The sequence below is a fragment of the Lissotriton vulgaris genome, chromosome 12 (genome assembly GCF_964263255.1).
Source record: "Lissotriton vulgaris chromosome 12, aLisVul1.2, whole genome shotgun sequence".
Classification (NCBI taxonomy): domain Eukaryota; kingdom Metazoa; phylum Chordata; class Amphibia; order Caudata; family Salamandridae; genus Lissotriton; species Lissotriton vulgaris.
In genome coordinates this window covers 2,090,308-2,106,544 of record NC_141700.1, presented here as the reverse complement: position 1 = coordinate 2,106,544, position 16,237 = coordinate 2,090,308, and the positions used below count along the sequence as shown (strand labels likewise).

Sequence of the window (16,237 nt, the reverse complement as noted above, 5' to 3'; positions counted from 1 at the left end):
AAGGACTCCCAGCTGCAGGAGGTCAGACTTGTGTCTGTGGTGGCAGCATCCATTTTGTGATGCTGAGGGCTCGGGTTAACTTTAACCGGGGTTCACAGTTACATACATGTCGTGTCCCTCTAGAAGGGTGGATTGCTACCCCCGTCGTCAGAATTGGCGAGGGGGTAGTATTCCAATTTGTATGCCACCTTACTCGACATGTTTTGATAATGCTATGCTATGCAAAGTTAGCAATAACCGCGAGGATTATAATGCACTTAAGAGTATATGGTATAGCGTTATCATGGAAACAGCTAAAGGACTTGGTTCCGAAAGCTGCAGACAGGCTCAGCTCATTATCGAGGACCATCTTACATAATTCCAAGCACTCTGCCTCCAGGATTGCTAAGGCCTGCCATATGAGTGACTTATAGGAGGATATGTGTCCATTTTAGGGTTAGATATAGGTATACTATATCTAAAGCAAAGGGTGATTACACCACCTTGCCCCAGCTGATTGATCAGCCAGTTGTGTCAGATTTGGATGGCCAGCCAGGGGTGGCATAATACATGCTGCAGCCCCTGGTAGGCCGTGGGTGCACTTATGCCCTGGGTACCTATGGTACACTGTACAAGGACCTACAAGAGTGACCCAATACCAATTAGATATGTACCTAAGGTACATGGAGTCCATTTTAACAGAGAGAGCAGGAAGCCTGGGGTCCTGAATAGCAGGATCCCAGGCCAACTAAGTCGAAAAACCAGCAAAACACCAGGCAAAAAGTTGGGGGCAACCATAGTCAGATATCCACCTTCCTACATAACCCCCCCCCCCCCCCCCAACGAAAGGAGATAAGGCTATCCTTGACCAGGTAAGCCTATATTGCCTGAGTGGCCATATGAGGAGGTTCATGCACTGGCATGATTACCCCCTATCTCATGGTCCACTAAGCAATCCCTCACCCTAAGGGTATCTGAGGGTCTCCACCATAGGGAATCTCTACCTGTGGTGTGTTTTGGCAAAGTAAAAGGCTGGTGCTGGGATGGAGTGCTGAAGTGAGACTCCACTAATATTGGGCTCAATTTCCTCCAATCACTATCCACCAAATATGCCTTTCTTTCCAGGACTGAGTTGCAGTGTGCTCTCAGGGTCAATCTCTGGCTACCTAAAGCTGGAGGCTGGGTCCCTCTGTTTGGCTTACTGGAGGGACAGGTCAGGTTTGGGGCCCTTAGGTCCCAGGTTTGGCTGTGCCCAACAGTGTCCATCTGTGGGAGGTCCCTAACTAAGTTTAAGGGGGATCCCTCAGGAGTGTGTTCTATTTTCACCTGGCTAGGACCACTAGCTTCAGTGCCCTTAATCTGCTGATTGGGGAGTTCTTTTGGACAAGGGGCCCTTTGGGGTCCACCACTGGCCTCCCTGACCTCCACAGCCCTGGGCTGACTGAGGCAGGGTAGAGAGGGGCAGGTTACCTGCTCCAGACTGGGTCCCACCTTGGAAGGGTCCACTGACATCAGGGGTTCTGCCAGGCTAGGCCTGACTACCTCTGGGGCAGTTTCTTCACAAGGGGTCAGATCAGTTTCCTGAGGAGGCTGAGCCTTTCCTAAAGTCTGGTGGGAGGGAGATTTCTCTTCCTCCTCAATGCTCTCTGTTTGAGTGGAGTGATTCATAGTTTCAGGCTTCACAACACTATTATCTGTCTGAGTTTGGGTTGTGGCCATCACAACCCCACCAACCTTTTCAGGAAGGGACTCAGTTTGGGTGTGGGCTGTTACCATCACAGCCTTGCCAACCTGTTCAGGGAAGGAATCTGTTTGAGACTGGGCTGAGACTGGCACAGCCCTCCTAATCTGTTCAGGGAGGACATCTTGGACTGGGGCTGTGGCCATCACAGCCCCACTAACCTTTCCAGGGAGGTTTACCATTTTAGAATGGATTTCTTGCTCTACCTCAGCCCAGGCTGAGATCTCTAAATCATTCCTCAGTAGGCAATCTACAGGCAAGTTTGATGACACTGCCACTCTCTTGGGGCCAGTGACACCTCCCCAGCTGAGATTTACCACTGCCATGGGATGATCTTTCTGCACTCCATCAATGTTGGTCACCTGGTATGTGGCTCCAGGTACAAGTTGCCTTGAGGGGACTAGGCTCTCAGTCACCATGGTGATGCTAGCCCCTGTATCTCTATAGGCCTCAACGTTCAGACCATTGATGTGGGGCTCCTGTCTGTACTTGCTCAAAGTGTTGGGACAAGCAGTGCAGTTGGCAAATCCCATGTCATCTTCAGAGACAAGAGTAGCTAAGTCAGGGGACCTGGTTAGGCCAGAGTCCCCAGGAACTCCCAAAGTAAACCCACCCAAATTATTGGGGGCACTCCCCCCACCTGGGGGATTACTACTAGTAGTAACAGGAGGCTTGGGAGTATTACTTGGGGGTATGTTCTCCTTATTGTTGGCCTTGGGGCAACTGCTGTCAGTTTTCCAATGGCCTACCTGTTTGCAGGTATGGCAATAAGGTTTCTTTTGGGTATTGGAAGGATTCTGGGACCCACCCCCTTCTGAGGATTTTTGGGGCCCTGTGGTTTGATCTGAAGATTTATTCCCACCCTTCTCTTGAGGCTTGGTTGATTCTTTCTTTTGGTCACCACCCTGGTTCTTAGGCCTAATCCTGGTTCTGACCCATTTGTCTGCCCTCTTACCCAATTCTTGTGGAGAGGTCAGATCAGAGTCTTCCAGGTGCTGGTGTAATAACTGGTTCTGACAATTTTTTAAGACTTGCTCTCTCATAATTAGATTATACAATCCTGTGTAATCAGTAACCTTACTTCCCAGTAGCCATCCTTCCAAAGCCTTAGTGGCACAATCAACAAAGTCAGCCCAATCCTGAGACTGAGTTTTCTGGGTGTCTTTGAACATCAACCTGTACTGTTCAGTTGTTAAGCCAAACCCATCAATCACTGTATTTTTCAGGACTTGGTAATTGTTAGCATCCTCAGCTCTAGTAGTGAGGAGCTTATCTCTACCTTTACCTTCAAAGGAGAGCCACAATATAGCTCCCCACTGACCCGGGGGGATGCACTGTACAGTGCAGGCCCTCTCCAGAGCAGTCATCCATTTGTGGATGTCATCCCCTTGCTTAAAAGGGGGCACTATTTTGCTCAGGTGTCTAGTATCAAAACTCCTGTCTTTATCTCTAGGGATAATGCTGCCACCAGTGAGGTCTGCCCCACTCAATTTCTGCCCTCTGGCAAAGGCAAGTCTTTCTTTGGCAAGGGCAAGTTCTTCCCTCTCAATCCTCAGATTGACTTCCCTCATCTTAGCTTCATGCTCTCTTCTCTGAGGGGATGTCATCCCTCTCTGAGAAGATGCCTGAGAGACATGGGTATGAATAGATCTGCTAGAGCCTCTGGAGCGAGACCTAACTCGTCTATTCCCAAGGTTAAGCCTGCTTGAGGATCGGTCTGGGGCTCCCCCAGTTCCATTCTCATGTCTGCTTAAGTTTGTAAGTCTGCTGACTCCCTGACCATTGTCTACCTCTCCATCAGATGAGTCTCCATCTTCCTCCACTGCTTCAGTTTCAGGGAGATTAGAGTTCTCCTCTACTGGGGGTATGTTCCCATCTGTGAGATCAGAGGGGCCTGGATTAGAAGCCCTTCTGGCATCAAATGTCTCTGAGAGACCTATCAGAAAAGGAAGGGTAGGGTTAGAACCCTGTTTCAGTTTCCTGGAGGTACACAATTGTCTCATCTCCTGGAAGCTGAGGGCTGCATATCTTGAAATGACCTGTGGAGGGTCACTAACCTCTAGGGGAGTCACTGAAGGCTCTCCATGGGTAGACATGCTTTCTAGTGAGGTGTAAGTTGTGCACGTACCTACACTATGCGTTTTCCTACTGATCCCTTGCTAAGAGTTGTAGTCAGGGTGTGCTACTCCCTTTCTACTACAACAGCTAGTTCAGTAGAACTCAGAGTATTTCTAAGCTTGTTATATGTACCTATGGTACCTTATGTGATCTTTCAAATGATATCTCAAGATTATATTTTGTAAAAACAACAGCAAGCTCAAATCCCAACCGCTGCACACCAATGTGAGAAGTTGGCCTGATATATGATGCTCACTAGTTCTATTGATCACCTTGTATCAGTCCAAACAACCCTTATGGTGATTGGTTGTAAAGTCAAGCTTATAGACCAGCTATCCTAATGGTTGCATGGACAAAGCAGTCTTAGGCTAAACTCTTTTGGCATGTGAAGCCAGCTGTTTTACCACATATAACCCCTTGAATACAAGTCAAGTTTAGTTTATTATGATATCGGAACTCATTACGAGGTCCACATAAAAGACATAAAATACATACAAAGAAAGCATTAAACATAAAATGTCAAGCAGGTACATAGCCTCAAAATACATAACAATCTAACAATTACCAACTTAATACAGATCCAAGAAACATTTGAAAAATTTGTACAGTTTAAAACAAAACATTTCATTAGGGGGGTTAATCATAGCCGCACTGAAAGCAGTGGCAGACAAAATGTTCAGTTGAAGGCAGATCGGTTTTAACCATCTTCGCCTGAAAGACATCAGGGCTGGACAAACGAAAATGACATGAGACAAATCTTGATCGTACATCTGACAGAAATCACAGACCGCTGAATGGCCATACCATCGGGAATAGAGAGATTTCAGCGGGAGCAAATCCTGTCTTACCAAAAACAATAGGCGTCTAACGCCATGAGGAATGTTCCATTGAGTATATGGTTGAGCTTTCCTCAATAGGCAGGAATCAATAACTGGAGTGCAGCCTTTTTTTAACATCCGAAGATCTCTATCCAGTCTGAACCCTAGTTCCCACGTGGAGGACTTCAAGAGGGTTTTTAACTGATAAGATGATAAAGAGAATAAAACATCTTTATCCAGTTGTAATTGTCCCACAGCATATCTGAAATTTTTTACGATCAATGAATAGTCATTAAAGGTTCCCAACAACTCATTTTTTATAAGATGTCTTAGGGTATTGGGCTCACTCCTTGCAAGGCTAACAACCCAGCGTACGATTCCTGCAAGACCTTGGACCCAGCTACTACGTAAGCCGAGTTCCTGTCTTAGGGCAGCAGTTGAATTAGCTGTGCTGACGGATAATAGACTACATAAAATGTTTCCTTCCGAGGAATTTAAAAAGCTCCAATTTTTTAGATCGATTAACTCTATTCCGTAGAGTAGGGAGGCAGGACCTTTTGCTCTAAATACATCCAGTAGTATAGAAAAATGCCTTCTACCTGTAGCCTTATACAAGGATACCAAACTCTTTCCCTGAGAAATGGCTTTCCGGGAATTGTTGGCCATATGAGCTTTCTCACTTAAATTACTCATAACAATTTTACCAAGGAAGGCATAAGATTTCACTGTTTCCAATTTTTGACCCCCTACTGCCCATGGAAAATTAGAAAATGTAGGTTTCTTCCTACTGGACATGCACATCACTTTGCTTTTTGCAGTATTTATCAACAAATAATGGTTTCCAGCATATTCATATAGAGCCTGCAGGCGATTATTCAGGCCCTTAGGAGTCAGATCGAGAATCAAAATATCATCAGCATACATGAGGCATACAATTGGAGCGCCCCCCAGAGTCGGGGCAATACCTGAACATGCTGAGAGAGCCAGAGGTAAATCAACTGTATAAAGCGAAAAAAGTAAGAGAGCCAATAGGCAGCCTTGTTTTAACCCGTTGGATGTGGGTATTGTTCTAGATAAACCTCTTTCACCGCCAAGCAGCACTATGCACCAGGTGTCTGAATAAAGGGCACAGATTAATTTAATAAGAAAGGGGGGCATCCCTAAATCTAATAACTTTCTCCACAGCAATGTTCTGTCTACTTTATCGAATGCTGTGGAGAAGTCGATAAATGCACCATAGACATGCCCTCCACGGACTTTCACATATTTTTCCGTAATAACCTGAAGTGCAGTCAAGTTATCTAACGTTCCTTGCTTTTGCCTAAAACCAGTTTGTTCAAAAGGCAAAATTTTGAACTCAGTTACCCAATCGTTGATTAAGGTGAGAATACATTTTGCAAAAACCTTGCCGATGGCGTCAAGCAAAGCAATTTGACGATAATTTTGAGGAAGGTCTCTTGCCCCCTTTTTATATAAAGGGACAAGGATACTCCCTTTCCAGGATGGGGGGACTATTCCGCTAGCAAAGCAAGATTTAAACACAGGAAAAAGAACTTTGCTCCATAGCTCACTCTGTTGTTTTAGCACAGAGATGGGAACCTCGTCAGGACCCATCGCACCGGAGGAGCGCATACTCTTAATAGCAAATTCAATTTCCTTTTCAGATGGGGAATCGTACACACAGGAGTCAACGTAAGTTACATCATTTTTTAGTTGTAGATTATTATTACTGTACAGATTCTCTATATACTGAACCCAGATCTGCTCATCAATGGCAATTGGCGTAGGACTAACTCTAGTGCCGCAGCCTTTACCAATTAATGACCAAAATGTCTTAGCCTGGCCGTTATATGAGGCTTCCCTGAGTTGAATCCATACGGAATCCTCCTTATTTCTTTTTAAACGGACCTTAAGCCTTGCTCTCCTTCTTTTTAGTAATGTTAATTTCTGGTGGGCTTCCTGACTAAATGATAAATATTGCCCCCTTATTACTTTATTTATTTCGATATTTAATAACCGAAGCGATTGGGGGACTACTAAGGATTTTTTAACGGAGGGGCCCTTCTTGGCTATTGAAGTCACTAATTATAAAAAATCAGCAAATCCTGATAGTTCCCTCCCATCCCAGCGGAATAAATTCTCCACAGTAGAGATTAAAAGAGACAGCAAGCACTCAAAAGAACGGTGATTCCAAAAACATTTCCCCGAACTGGCGCCAAAATTCACCACATCCGTGTCGATGTTCCAAGAATCCGCTATAGGTGGGCTGAGAGAAACTGTAAGCATCAACGCATTATGGTCACTGAGATTAGTATCTATAACCGAAAGATCTTTCAAAAGAGAAAAAAAAGAACAATCTGCAATTACATAATCAATAATAGAATTTCCATTTTTTGGATTGTGTGTAAAAGCTGCCGGGATGTCAGAAGGGAGTCTCCCGTTTATTATTAAACAATCCACTTTATAAAGACCTTCCAGAACTAATTTACCTCTTTTATTGGATTTAATATTAGATGGAAACAAGGCCTGAGGTATAATGAGAGATTCTTCCCTAAGTTTATTTCTAAATAAATCAAGCCCACAATTAGATATATTACAATTCAAGTCCCCGAATAATAATATATAAGAGGAGGGGGAAGTGTCCATAATTTTAGTTATGAAGGAGAAGAGTACTTTTAAACCATCATTGAAACAGCAGTTTGGGGGAATATAAGTATTTATTAAAACAAGTAATTTGTTGGGGCAATCCTTGAATAAGTTTTTTAAAATTAATGCCTGAAGCAATTTATCCGGATCAAGATAGTAGGAATAGTTCCAATTGATTCTATTGGATAATAAGCATGCTATTCCACCCTTCGCATGACCTCTCCTTGAATGGATTGCACTACCTTCTAAGACAAAGTACTCTTTTTCTAATATTAATTTACCTTCCACCCACGTTTCCTGTAGACAAATTATGTCAGCTTCTAGGGAACGCAGGAAACATAGTTTTTCCTTATGATCTTTAAAACCCGCAGTATTCCATGAGATAAACTTCAAATCTCTGTTAAAAATTTGAATGCGGTTTAGGGCAGGAAGAAGATTTGCTAGAGAGAACTCCCGGTAACCAACTCCATTTTGAATTATCATCCCTCAAAGTTTGTTTAGAAAGAGGGGAATTTTTATAAAGAACTTGCCTCAGTCCAAACAACCCTTATGGTGATTGGTTGTAAAGTCAACCTTATAGACCAGCTATCCTAATGGTAGCATGGACAAAGCAGTCTTAGGCTAAACTCTTTTGGCATGTGAAGCCAGCTGTTTTACCACATATAACCCCTTGAATACCAAGTGAAAGGACACCACACAGGTTGTTATGAAAATAAACAATATATTTATTAACTAACATACACCTCTGAACTCTTTATGAGATCAGAGGGCTAAGCACATGACAATCTCTTAGGAAAAATACGTTTAAGTTGCACAATTTACAATGTTGCCCTAGGGGCGCAACAGACCATATACTAAACAAGTGGTATAAGGAAGTCGATAGAAGGAATGGAGCTGTCCAGAGGCTGTAGGATCGCTGGGACCACGCTACCCTAACTTTAGGTAAGTAATAGGAGGCCCTCGGAACGCGTGTGCAGAGTGTGAACTCACACGCGAGATGCGTAACAACGTCTATGGACAGTACAGTTTAAGAAAAAGGTTAGTTAGGGCAATCCTGACTAGTTAGGACTAAAACGACAATGGAACTGGACACTAGGAGAGTCAATCTACCCTTGAGCACCGAAATGCTCGTGTTACCTCACCCAGGGGCTGCGGGTGCGTAGGTGTCAAAGTGTGTCGGGTTTCCGCGTCGAAGTCTATAGAGCCTTGGAGAAAGATGCTGCAGGCGACCAGGAGGAAGATGTCCGGTGTGATCCAAGGGTGGATCGAAGATGCTGAAGACCTGAAAGCAGAGGGGACAATGTTCAAAGTCACTAGCCAGTGACTGGAGTGGAACCAGAGGCTGTCGTCGCGATCAGGTGAGAGTGGACGCTTGACTCTGCAGCCACGTGGACCAGGTGGTGTCTTCGACGACCAGGATGGAGGTACGAGCTGTCCCACGCAGGCTCTCGCTGTTGGCGGTGTCGGATCCGGATTTGGAGTCAACAGGCCTTGGTAAAGGCAACCCACGCGGTGAGTGGAAACGGCGGACCAGGAGGGTCCAGGGTGCTTCTCCTTTGCAGGGAAGCAAGGGCCAGTCTGGAGCAACCAGACCAGCAGATTGGATTTCAAGGTTCGTCGTCTAAGAGGTCACTAGCCAGCCGGCAAGTGACCAGACAACGCGTCGAGCAGCAAACAGGCAGAAGGGCCCCAAGCAGATCTCGTGGATGCTGGAGGGCTGGTCTTCGGTGCAGGAGCTAGAGAAAGGAAGGTTTTTGAATCAGTTGTAATTGGGTGCACTGCCAGTTTATACGCATTCGATTTTAATTACTGTGGGTATCCTAGGTGCTATTCGGCGAGTGGACAAACCTAAACCACTCCCTAGAGTAGAGGAACTACTGCTAATTACTTTACGAATTGCCGAAGCACTCTAATGTGAGTATACGAATTGTTCAGTAACAATTTACAAAATTCAAACACCAATTCTGACAGAAGTAACAAGAGATCCAAAAGATGAGTGAATCTTGGAGTCTTTAATGGAGATTACAGCCAGCCGACACGTGTTTCATCGCCTTCGCGATTCATCAGGGCTGAAACAAACAAATAAGTAGCGTCTAGCTTGTTCTTTGAACAGATGGATTTACATACAAGACCATAGTGTATGGCCGTTATAAAACATGCAATACAGCTTCCTCCTGCAGTGAGCATACAGTGATTGTTTCATTTTATCAGGTTTGTTTCGCTCGTGCAACCACAACACATCCGTGTCGGAGTTAAGGTGTATATTACCGATTGTCTATAATGACGTGAATATATGTGATAGTGATTGTGATGGATATGTGCAGGGACGAGATAACCATTGTATATCTCAAAGGCAAGCAATGACACATGCTCTATATCTTGGCGAAAGTGTCCTAATCGTGTGCGGCTCTTTCATCCTACATGCTAGTCCTTTTGTGAAAATAGTGAGAAACAAGTGTCATTGTGAGAGCATACCTAGAAGGCCGTATCAACGTCAGAAGGTCTGCATATTTTTGAGAAAAGGAAGACAAAATCGAAAAAATCTCATCACTAACCAAATTTTAGTGATATTCAGGCAAAATGTCACCAAATGAGACTGTTCGACATTAATTATATGACAGCTTACCGCTCAGCTGGTGATAATTCCGACCCAGCCGGGCCCGTGACCAGTTATGCTGGTTCGAGTGCGTCCAGCAGCGGTCAATATCTTTGTTTCTATGACAAAGTAAAAATAATATATGTTGTCTTAATATGTACTGTTCCAGACGTTATCAAGGTAAAATAAGATAGTTCTTTTCTGTATATTCTAATGTCACAGGGATAATCTCACTGGAGCTCTGGTATTTAAAAAACAAAATTAATTATATACCTGTGGGGAATTCCCTGTCTTATATTCCAACATTAATATTCGATCCAACTCATCACCACTTTCTAGCATGTCACGCAATACCCAAGGTACTGCTTATCCACTTACATGAGTATAGAATCAAGACGTATTATAATGGGCTCGGAGGTAACCCGATACAGTTCTTCGCGTTTATGATTTTCGTTATCAGAAAATTACTGTTAAGAGAAATGACAGTTATGTTATATATTGACACGGTTGGAACAAGTCATTATTGCGTAAGTCATAACTGTAAAGTTATTGTCCAGGTTTTACCTATTCCTTTTTCAATGCGTGGATACCAGTTTCGGTTCCAAATTACGGTGTACTCGAAGGTGAAGCTTTTCCTTTTTCAATGCGTGGATACCAGTTTCGGTTCCAAATTACGGTGTGCTCGAAGCTGAAGGGGAACGAGTAATAGTAGTTTTTAGACTATGTTAGTGTACGGAGAGTCATAAAATACAAGTTGTATCTCCGCGCTTGAAGAAGATCGCACAAATAACTCACCTGTGTTTTGGCTTCTCCAGCGCGTATGGCGGGTGCACCTCCTCCGAGCTCGGTTCCTGTTTGGACACGTGATTGTGTCCAAACAGACGTATATGCGTGCTTGAACGTAACGTGTTCTAAAGACTAGAACGCGTATGATACTTGTGTTACCGACCATGTTGGATGGTCTCTCATGTTGCAATTTACCCGTGTGGTGAAGATAAACGTCAATTACAGGAAATTTTCACACCGTGTACGATGAGAAATTGGCATAATATAGACACATTGTACTTATTTATATTTAGAGCGAAAAAAATGCGATGAGTAGATCGCAATTCGAGTGATGAAAAAAGTGCCCCTCGGGTATTTGTAAAAATGTATACGCTCCAATGTGAGAGTGGGTGTGATATCTGGGAAATTTGGGTATCTAGGATTGTTGATTCGTGCTGAAATATAGCGTGACATTAGTTTTAAAGATGGTTTCTTATGGTGAAGTGCGCACCGTGAATGATAATGATTTCCTAATTATGTGAAAAGCCCAATCATACTGTGACTGTTCAGCATCTAACATTTTGTACAGTATCATAAGTTGTTGCTTTGAGGTCTCATAATAGTATTCATATGTACAGGAGAATCATCCCAGCATTAGGAGAGATCTAAGTGTCGACGAGTTTACATGCACAGGTCTGCAGTATATTACAATTTTCATAAAAATTATTCAGACAATGTAGTACAAACAGTATCTCGTTTCTAGTCACCCAAAAAATATTGCATTTCTTGGTCATAATTTAATCCTGACTCTACAGATTTCAAACGCATAATCCAAATTGCTTCAGTGCGTCTCAATTTCAATTCTCGATTCCCACCTCTTACTGCCAATGGTATGGTTTCAATTCCAAAAAATTGCACATTTTTGTTCATATGATCTTTTTGGCAGGAGGCTACATGCAAAGCCACTGGATATTTAGGGTCACAATTTACAATCGCTCTTATATGTTCCATCATTCTTTCTTTCAATGGTCTTATTGTGCTTCCTACGTAATATTTGCCACATTCACATTCAATAATGTAAATGACAAATTTGGTTGTGCAATTGATGTTGCTCTTGATGGTATAACATATGTCATCTGGGCCTGTGAAATTTGTTGTGCCATGTTTGGCCCATTTACACATACTGCAGAACCCGCACTTGTGAAAACCCAAACCTCGTTGTGTCAACCAGTCAGTACTCCTAGTGTCACGGGGTACTGTTGGACTCAACTTATTTCGTAATGTATTTCCTCTTCTAAACGAGATTTGTGGTCGCTCTGTAATGTACTCGGTCAATGCTTTTTCGGATTTCAGTAAACTCCAATGTTTTGTTAAACTTTTTCTTAAGTCCAGATGGAGTGAATTGAAATCTGTGACCATTCTTATGCATTCCTTGTTATCTGAATTGTGCTTATGTCTGGTGGTTAGGGTGTCTACTCTCTTAACTCTTTTGATTCTTTTTTCAGCTTTTTTAATGGTGTTATTTGCATAACCCCTTGTGTGAAATCTTTCTTTCATGCTGGCAATACATCTCCCGAATTCACAGTCCTCACTACAGTTTCTTCTTGCCCGAATAAATTCGCCAAAAGGTATGGCGTTAATCTGGTGTGAGGGGTGTGAGCTCGATGCATGCAAGATTGCGTTGCATGCTGTTGACTTTCTGAACAGTCTACTATGCAGACAGGTGGAAGAAATATAGAACTCAATATCCAAGAATTCTATATTCGTTTTACTCCACTTCATGGTGAAGTTGATCTTCCACGTATTGTCATTTAGGTATTTGAAGAAATTTTGTAATTGCTCCTCTGAGCCTGACCAAATGAGGATGCAGTCATCAATATATCGACCCCAAAATATTATGGAGTCGATATATTGAGCACCCTTTGTGCCCCAAATTAGGTCTGCTTCCAGTGCCCCCATAAATAGGTTCGCAAACGAGGGTGATATCTTAGAGCCCATGGCTACACCTTGTTTTTGTCGGTACCAGTTTTTGTCACACATAAAGTAGTTATTTTTAAGGACCAATTCTATCATTGTTGATAGCATCTCAGTGTGTTTCCATAGTGTAGCTGGTCTGTTGAACAGGATTTTGTTAATGGCCTGAATACCCAGCTCTGTGTTGATACTGGTGTACAATGACACCACGTCCATTGTTACCAGAAGAAAATCTTCTTGCCATTCCATGTCTGCTAGGGTACTTAGGATATGTTTAGAATCCTGTATGTAGGACGGTAAGTTTTTAACTAGCGGACCCAGAAAGAGATCCACGTATTCTGCTATCCGTTCCGTGGGGCTCCCTATGCCAGAAACAATAGGTCTCCCTGGTGGAAAAGGGAGTTCCTTGTGAATCTTAGGTAAGGTGTATAACCATGGATATGTGGGTCTAAATACTTTCAAATATAGGTATTCTTCCTCGTTTAATAAACCTGATTGTTTCCACTTTAACAACTGAGAATTGATTTCTATTGTTAAGGGAACAATGGGGTTGTAAGTGAGGCGTTCGTAGCATACTTCATCTTGTAATTGCTGACTAATTTCTAGTTGATAGTCTATGCGATCCATAATCACTACGTTCCCTCCCTTGTCTGCCTCTCGTATGGTGATAGTGTTATCGTTCATAAGTGTGTTAAGTGCTACTCTTTCCCCAATGGTAAGGTTATCCTTATATTTGAACATTCTGTCCTTGCGTAGACGGTTCAGTTTGTCAAGATCCTCTAACACACGCTTGTAAAAAGTGTCTATGGCATTGCCACCAGGTAGGTAGGTTACCTCAGAAGTCGTGCTGGAGCAAAGTGCTGCTTCTTCCAAGATGGCCGGTCCCACGTGTCTCGTCGCACCCACGGATCTCAGCTGTACTGCAGTTGTAGGTAGAGGTCGGAGAGGTCTGGGAATCCGGGTCTCGTCGGGCTCTGAAGTCTGGATCCTCGAGGGAAGACGACAAAGGGAAGCCGCTGGATGCTGATGGTGCCTGCTTGCGCAGGGTGGACACTCCTTGCCCACAAGGGAGATTTCTTCAGTCTTCTGTTCAGAAAGTCGAAGTCCAGAGTTTCTTGTAGGGTTTCAGTTCAGGATTAATCTAATTTGGAATGGGACCAGCTCCTACCTTTATCCTGCTAAAGGGGGCTGTACTACGACTATGTCCCTCCTATGGGTGGGACCAGGAAGGGGGGAGGTTACATTACCTATCCTTTGTCCGGTCTTGCGCCAGAGCTGGGGCTGGAGAGCCCCAGGAACTGGTTTAGACCGGTGTATGCACAGGGACACCTTGTGTGCCCCACGCATGTCTCATCCCTTTCAGCCCTGTCCTACCCAATACACAAAATCCTGTCTGGGGTGGTGCTAGCACCTCCCAAGGCAGAAAACCCTTTGTCCAATCCTCCCTCGCTGCAAGGACTCCCAGCAGCAGGAGGTCAGACTTGTGTCTGTGGTGGCAGCATCCATTTTGTGATGCTGAGGCTCGGGTTAACTTTAACCGGGGTTCACAGTTACATACATGTCGTGTCCCTCTAGAAGGGTGGAATGCTACCCCCGTCGCCAGAATTGGCGAGGGGGTAGTATTCCAATTTGTATGACACCTTACTCGACATGTTTTGATAATGCTATACCAAAGTTAGCAATAACCGCAAGGATTATAATGCATTTAAGAGTATATGGTTTAGCGTTATCATGGAAACAGCTAAAGGACTTGGCTCCAAAAGCTGCAGACAGGCTCAGCTCATGCTAGAGCACAATCTCACATAATTCCAAGCACTCTGCCTCCAGGATTGTTAAGGCCTGCCATAGGAGTGACGTATAGGAGATAGGTGTCCATTTTAAGGTTAGATATAGGTATACTATATCTAAAGCAAAGGGTGATTACACCACCTTGCCCCAGCTGATTGATCAGCCAGTTGTGTCAGATTTCGATTGCCAGCCAGGGGTGGCATAATACATGCTGCAGCCCCTGGTAGGCCCTGGGTGCACCTATGCCCTGGGTACCTAAGGTACACTGTACAGGGGCTGATAAGGTGACTCAGTATCCAATTAGATGTGTACCTAAGGTACATGGAGTCCATTTTAACAGAGAGAGCAGGAAGCCTGGGGTCCTGAATAGCAGGATCCTAGGCCAACTAAGTCGAAAACCAGCAAAACACCAGGCAAAAAGTTGGGGGCAACCATAGTCAGAAATCCACCTTCCTACACCCTCTATAATAGTAGGATTGCCTGAGGGGTTTAAAGGACCAGCACAATTTTGGCTCTCAGTGAAGCCACAGTACTTGTTTCCCCTCTTCATTTTATTTTCTATTTTAACAAATGTCTTTAAAATGTGGAAAGGGTGGGGTCAAGGAGGTTTGGGGATCAAATTGGCAAAGATTGGGGCTGCTTAAATCCGAGTCTCTGCTTGGCCTTCAGGAGATTGTCCAACATCTGCCCTGCAAATAGATGCATGGGCATCATTCCTTCCAAACTAATGGGAATGGAGACACCCCTGAAGAGTATCCGGGTATGGGTCGACCCTGTGCTGCTGGACTGTTGCAGGAGGTGAATTGACTGGTGGGCAGCCCTCAAGAAGCGGTGCCATTGATCAGATAGGCACCCCTGGTCCCGGAGTGGGAGAAGAGAAGGAGGATTGCTTAGAGGCAAGCTTGTATTGCTGATCCTTCAATGTGAGAAGACTTAGGGGGCCGACAACACAGTCTAGGCAGCACCGAGAATGCGGAGCTCTGTGCTAGGAGCGAGGCAGTGAACCCGGTCCCAGGACCTGGAGACACCCTGCATGTAGCGGTCTCCCACTGGGAAAAAGTACCAGTGGGTCCCTTGAGAGAGGCCCGATCTAGGAATAGCTGAAGATCACCGACCAAGAGAGGAGGGCAACTCAAAGCTCAGGTGTAACCACACAACTTCATTTGTTCCTGATCTTGAGCAAGAGCGTATCAGACATCCTTGAAGAGCCGGGCCCCTAGAGAGTCATAAACACCCAAATAACTTAAAGAGTACTAGGATTGGAACCAGAGGTCTTCCTAACCCTTACAGATTGGACCTATAGTTTCTGGTTTACGGCTTAAAAATGCAAAGCTCTGTAAGAGTCATGAGTTTAGCAGCAATTTTGGCACTCCCTGCAAGCCAGGAATATTGGAAACAACATGACTGAACCGTCGCTCCCACCCTACCATACAACGGATAGCGACCCTAAAGAAACCTTCTATAGAGTGGGTACATCAGGCACTGACCTTTGATAGTCTGCAGCATTGTGAGGTGCCCATCACAATTCTGTGCAGTACACAAGAAAGAGATAAGATTCTCCAGTATTAGGGTGTCTTTCAAAGATTCACATGATTGAATATTCCCCATCGTCGAAGTGGGAGTCCCACGGTAAATAAAATAGCAATAAAATCCCAATAAAATATGTATGTAAAAACATAACACATAAAAATACACACTAGAAATAGTTGCAAATACCAGGTCATAATTCCCACATAGGAATACATGGCAAGAGAGAAAAACATTTGGCTCTCAGACGTCTACGGCTTCTTCTACACACGTTTCCACCTTAAA

At 44.1% G+C, this 16,237-nt stretch overlaps 1 protein-coding gene across 1 annotated transcript in view; it reads left to right on the top strand.

Annotated features, from left to right (window-relative positions):
* PCSK4 (proprotein convertase subtilisin/kexin type 4) overlaps positions 1–16,237 on the top strand; it is a 999,360-nt gene that overhangs the window by 231,173 nt on the left and 751,950 nt on the right. The window lies entirely within an intron of this gene.